General features: G+C 33.7%; 2 non-coding genes across 2 annotated transcripts; both read right to left on the bottom strand.

The window, feature by feature from the left end:
* Nucleotides 1–469: 469 nt before the first annotated feature.
* TRNAQ-UUG lies at nt 470–541 on the bottom strand. Its single transcript has one exon. It is a non-coding gene; the product is annotated as a tRNA-Gln (tRNA).
* A 2544-nt stretch (nt 542–3085) lies between these two features.
* Nucleotides 3086–3157, bottom strand: TRNAY-GUA. The gene has a single exon. It is a non-coding gene; the product is annotated as a tRNA-Tyr (tRNA).
* Between the last annotated feature and the right edge of the window lie 3595 nt (nt 3158–6752).

Raw genomic sequence — 6752 nt, 5'->3', positions numbered from 1 at the left:
TCCTAGGATAACTAAAGTGGTATCCCTGAAATAATAGATTCCCCAGATGTACCCTTGGTCTCTAATAGATACTACGTGCACAATATCATGCTGGGCTATTCGTAAGAACTTATAAGTTCTAAGCTTGACCCAAGACGTTATGCATAAACCTAGGATGACCAAGAATCCAAGAAAACACCTAGGTTAATGCAAACATCATGCTTAACAAGTTGCTAGGATCCATGCCTGAAGTAACCATTATCTCCATGCTAGAAGTAACATTTGCTAGCAGGATGCCATGATTATGACATGACAACCTCTAAGGTTTAGTTCCTGAAAACGAAACAAGAAGTCATATCCTTGCTCAAGGTTTAGACATGCCATATTAGGTTAGAAACATACAAAATTGAGAACCAACAACAATACCTCAAGAATGTTACACCTTATGCTTGTGTTGTCGTTCCTTATTCTGTGTTTTCTCATTTCTTAAAGGTCCTACCAAGAGTTGAACCTAGGTCGTTGGATTCAAAGTCCAAAGTGCTAACCACTACACCATAGAACCCCTTGTAAAAATTTATTTTGGAATGGTTTTCCTATTTTATGCAGATTCCACAAGAAGAGAGATCCTATCACGAGTCAACCTATCACGAGTCAAACTCAAGTTATTGGATTCAAAGTTCTAGAGCTATTTTATCTAACTCATTGTGATCTTGAGCAACTTTAGAGTGGTTGCAGAAGTAACCCTCCAGTGTTGATTGAAGCTCTTGGAGAATATGTAATTTTATATATTTCTTATAGTTAATTTATATATCGTTGTATATTACAAACAAATTGAAATAATACTTTACATCCCAGTCTTCTTTCTTCCGTGCAAAACTTAACATGAAAACTATATTATTTCAATATTCACTCGAGAAACAAGGGGTGAAAACTATATTATTTCAAACCCTCCATTATTGCTTCTACTTTGAGTGAAAATGCTTCCACTAAATCATGTTACTAACTAGTTGGTTTGGTTCGGTTCAATTCTTGGGTCCACTAGATTTAATCGACCTAGCTCAATTAAACTCTTGATAATATAAAAATAGAAGTCTTACATCAATTAACTTAAAAGTTTAACCCCTAATTTTTTTTTTACAATGTTTAGCTTTGTGTCTAGTTGATCTCTAAATGCTTAGAAGTATCTAATAAGACTTCTATTTAAGGAACTTTTCTCTATAAAAGATGTAAGACTTGAGGTTTATTATTAAGGAATTTCAAATGAGTGATTTGATATATCATAGAGGACAAAATATTTATTTGTTTCAAATATCTTATGTTGACCATTCTTTTTTGTCAAGTATTTTGAATATTATCATTGTGAATTACTAATGGCAATAGATTGAATCTCATTAATAACAATATCCCAAAACTCAAGTAAAGATGACATCAAAATTAATACTTTAATTTCATCTTCAAAATTTATTTCCACATAACTCAGTTGACTGATAATCATAATAGTCACCCGTGCACAAATATTTACAACCTTAAAAGGTAAAATTATAAGGAGTACAAGATAAAAGTGCTTCAAATAGTTTCAAAATATAAAAAAAAAATAGTAGGAATTGGTCAAAGTCAACATCCATCAATCACTTATGGCACCGCATATAGCACAACACAGATGATGGTAACATTTTTTTATTTCTCTACTATATTAGGCCCTTTGGTTTATTGGCTTTACAAGATGGAGACATGAAGTTTTCTATGTTTGAAATAAATTTGGTTAGCATTGGTACCATCAAAACTTATTTATTTCTTTGAAATGTTTGAGTTTACCATTTACATGTTTTCATTTTTCTACTTTGTCTGCCAGCATTTAGAAATGAAGCAAAATTAGTCTGAGAGTTTTAGGCAGATTGTTCTAATTATAATTTTTAACTAAAAAAAAAATTAGTCTGGTTCTCACGCTTAAAACTACCCTATAGGTATAATCGACCTATTATCCTTCCACTAATAGGACAAAAGGCAACGCTACTATGTGAAACTAGTTTCATGTCATCTATTCAACAATAAGGGTGTTAGCATGCATTTGGAAATGAACTCATATTTAAAAAATTTAGATAAAATAGAAAAGAATTGTTATCTCAAAGACAATGATACTATGTGAAACTAGCCTCAAGATGCTTCCTTAACTCTTAGGGGCGGTAAACCAACGGTTCCTTCACCCAAGACCCATGGCCCAACTCCCAACATGGAAGGGATAATCTAGAGAATCATTCCAAGAACCCTAACGGATGGGTTACAAACTCAAATTATCAAGCTCGACAACAAACAATGTCGCCGGCAAACTTAGGAAGACTATATGAAATTACGAATATATCAATCTAGGATTTTTTAATTTACCGATTTTTAAAATGTTAAATTATGTGAAATTACTGGCAAAAAAGAATATTTTAGAGAGCTCTTCCTTTTTATTTAAGATTTTGATATTTAAGAAAAGAGAAAATGAATACAAACATTTTATAGATTTAGGAGGAGTAAGTGTAAACAAAAAGGGAGTCCTGACCCAAGAAGAATATTTTAGAGAGCTCTTCCTTTTTATTTAAGATTTTGATATTTAAGAAAAGAGAAAATGAATACAAATAGGTTTATAGATTTAGGAGGAGTAAGTGTAAACAAAAAGGGAGTCCAGACCCATTTTGGGTGGGTTCTCGAAGCACGGACTGCAAGTTAAAAGAGGTTGAAACATAGTAAAATGTTTTCTCGAAACAAAATAAGGGAAATGTTAAAAAAAAAATCATTTTAAAACATCAAAAAATAATTGGTGTTGTTTGTCTAGGGCAACTATTCTTAGTTACATGAAAGATATGGAAAACATGGGTGAGTACAAGACTCTTTTCTTAATGATTTCTCGTTCTTGTCCGAGAATAGTAGTCCTTAGGTTCTAAGTACATGGTTCTTAACCATGTTCATAGTGGGTGCTTGGGCTTGGATACCCCACTCTTTCCTTAATGATTTCTTGGTTCTTGTTCGAGAATAGTGGCCACCTAAGTACATGGTTCTATGCGTTGGAGGACTTTGGAATAAGGTTTGGAATCGGTAATTACAAAGTGTCTGTCCAAAATAAAGGGCCCAACCAAATTCGAACTGGTGACCTCTTGATCTACAGTCAAATGCTCTACCACTGAGCTATGGACCCATTTTGCATGATTTAAACCTTAGTGACCCCTTCTACAGAGTGTCAGTCCTAAAAAGTGTCTGTCCAAAATAAAAGGGCCCAACCAAGTTCAAACGAGTGACCGGTCAAATTCTCTACCACTGAGCCATGGATCCATTTTGTAGGATTTTAACCTTAGTGACCCCTTAGACATAGTGTCGGTCCAAAAAGTGTAACCAATTTCTATGCAAGATAGAAGGGCCCAACTAGGTTCAAATTGGTGACCTCTTGATCTGCAATCAAATGCTCTAACATTGAGCTATGGACAAATTTTGTATGATCTCAAACTTAGTGACCCCTTCTACAGATTATTGGTCCAAAAGTGACCCTACCGAATCAGCTATAGACCAATTTTGTATAAATTGGTGGATTACCTATCGGGAATTAAACACAGTTCGTTAGATTCAAAGTCAAAAGTGCTAACCACTACACCATAGAACCACTTGTTAAACTTTATTTTGGCAGCGATTTTGATAAGCATCAACAATGCTGGATTTTGCAAAGCTAGAGGTTTTAGTATCCTTACAGACTTTCACAAGGTGTTTTCAACTTCTTTTATAGGTAATTGAACTTTTGAGTCCATGCAAATGATTGATTGGATTAGTATCAGTTCGAGAAGACAGAGGAGAGAAGAGAGAGTTTGTTAGAAACACTCCCATAGGTAATCTCCCAAGGTGTTTTCAACTTCTTTTGTAGGTAGAATTTTAAAATCAAACCACAACAAAATTTACTTCTATCTAGCAAAATTATTTTTTGTTTGAAACAAGATTATTCCTTCTTTTTCTAAAACTAAATTTGACTTTCCAATGGATTTTATTAGTTTTGTTAATTAAATTTTCTTTAAAATTTTTGTACCTAGAGTACAATGGAAATAATACTTTTTTCTTTTTACTACTTTGTAATTTGTATGGTATTATTCCAGGCTTTTAAATGAAATATGATAATTGATTCTTTGTCCTCTTTGACAATTTTAGATACCTCCATATCCGATATTTGATGCGTCACGTTTCATTATGAGATCTGCCCTTGGGTCAATAAGACATTTGTAAATGTGCCTGATATCTTGAAAGATATAAGACACGTAATTGAGAGAACCTAAAATTTTTTTGAAGTTGGCTTTTCTAGGATACGTCATCACCAAAGTTTGAGACAAAGACCATTGGATGGGTTTTAATAAGGCTCAAATAAATTTAAAATCTAAAAAAACGGATCTGAATTTGATATTATTTGATTTGGGGTATGGACACAACTAGCTGATTTCTTTTTATTACATTAATGAATGTATGTAGATGTTTAAAGTGTTGATCGTAATGGTTTTAGATAATATCAACACATCATCAATATAAACTATCGAAATTTTTTGAAAGGATTGAAAATATCATTCATAATCTTCTGAAATTCGGATGGAGCTTCTTTTAGCGTAAATGGCATGACGTTCCTCTCATATTTTCTAAATTGGACATTAAATGCTATTTTATATTTGTCCTTTTAGGAAATTAGAATTTTCCGAAATCCCAATTTCATGTCGAATTTTATAAAAACATTTGACTCTAAATTCTTTTTATCAAATCATTTTTGTTTTGGATTGGATATCTTATTTATTCTAAAACCTTATTCAAAGGTTTGTAGTTAATTACCAGTATCAGAATTTCTGGTTTCTTTTCACCGTATTGTTAACCTATAATGTCAGACATGACCACATGCTCTTTAAAGACCTTATCAGCTTCCTCTGCAAAATATGACTTAAAATATCACAGTGTTGAGTGTTAGATGCTTTTTGACTTAACCCTAGGGTTCTATTAACAGTGAACTTATGATAATTTTTGTCAAATTATATATTTGAATACCTAATACATTAAGATATAATATCTTATTTAAATAATATTAAAATGTTGTAGAATATCATAATATATATTTAATTAATATGAATCTCATTCAAATTTCAACTATATATTTTTATTTAATGTTTGTGATACACATCAATTATTTTAATATTTGACATGTCAAATACGTTAATATGTTTTGATATTATACTTCAAGACTATAGGAACTTGCTCAGAGGACCTGAGAGTTACATTGGTACACAATGCATCTCATGGACGATGCAAAACTATGGTGGCGCTTGAAGGTGAATTGTATAAAAAACTGGTCATGCACCAAAAAATCATGGGAAGACCATTGATGGAATTGAAGCAATCGGTGCTCCCCTGGATGGGTTTCCAATCAAAGACCTAATGTTTGATGTTGACTCTTTTGAAGAAAGAGCCACAGGATCAAACAACAAAAAACGTTGAGGTAGCTCTAAGAACTCTATCACACACATAAAAAAACGTGTCAAAGAGTTAGACATTACACAGAAGATCTGGCTTTCATTGAGGAGACCCGAGTTTGATTCTCGACAATGAAATTTTATTTTCTTATTTCTTTTATTTTATAGTTTCATCTTTTGTCACCAATTATATTTAAACTTTACATAGGTTTGAGAAGCACTATAATGGATGAGTTCAATAGTATCTTAAATTCAAAAGGCTTTTTATGAACTCACTCTAATGGTCAAGTTCAATAGTATCCTAGATTAAAAAGACTTTTATGAACTTTGAACCTTTAATAGTGTTATGTCATAGATATTTGGTTCAATTTCAACAAGTGAGGTTGAGGTCATTCAAATGGTTAATGTGATAATCCGATCATTTTCAAGGTCTCTTTGTTTAACGCCATCATGGCTGAGATGACTGAGATGAGCACCAGAGTGAGTTTGACAAGGAGGGTCGTAGATCACCACACCCCAAGCCAAGCTCATGTTGGGCTTATCAAACTGAAAATCCAAAAACACAAACCGTTAAATGGGAACTGGGATGCTAGGGAATTAAAAAACTTTATTTTTGACGTAGAACAATACTTGAAGGTTACAGGAACATGCTCATAGGACCTAAGAGTTATGTTGGCCACAATGCATCTCATGGACGGTGGCGCTCGAAGGTGGATGATATAAAAAATGGGTCATGCACCATAAACTCATGGGAAGACCGTTGATTGAGTCGATGCAATCGACGCATCCCTTGATGGGTTGCCAATTAAAGACCTGACGTTTGATGTTGACTCTTTTGATGAAAAAGCCACACGATCGAACACCTTGAAATGTCGCGATAGCTCTAAGAACTCTATCATACGACCTTAGAGTTGAGGGCTACAGAAACTTTCTCATACGACCTGAGAGTTAAGTTAGCCGCAATGCAGCTCATGGACGATGCAAAACTATGGTAGTGCTCGAAAGTGAATGGTATAAAAAATGGGTCATGCACCATAAACTCATGGGAAGATCTTTGATGGAATCGATGCAATCGATGCTCCCCTAGATGGGTTGCCAATAAGGTCTTCTCTCTTTCTTCTGATCGTCAGTCTTTTCTTCTATATCAGGAAGAGCGGGCTAGACAGCGAAGATTGGGTCAAAATGTGAATCCGCCTAGTTGGTTTATAATCAAAGACCTAGCATTTGATATTGACTCTTTTGAAGAAAGAGCCACTCAATCAAACAGCTCAAAACGTCACGGTAGCCTAGAGAACTCTAACACACACA

The sequence above is a fragment of the Cucurbita moschata genome, unplaced genomic scaffold, assembly GCF_002738365.1.
Source record: "Cucurbita moschata cultivar Rifu unplaced genomic scaffold, Cmos_1.0 Cmo_Scf00099, whole genome shotgun sequence".
NCBI classification, from domain to species: Eukaryota; Viridiplantae; Streptophyta; class Magnoliopsida; order Cucurbitales; family Cucurbitaceae; genus Cucurbita; species Cucurbita moschata.
The sequence above is the reverse complement of the archived record's forward strand: the minus strand, read 5'-3'. Positions and strand labels throughout refer to the sequence as shown.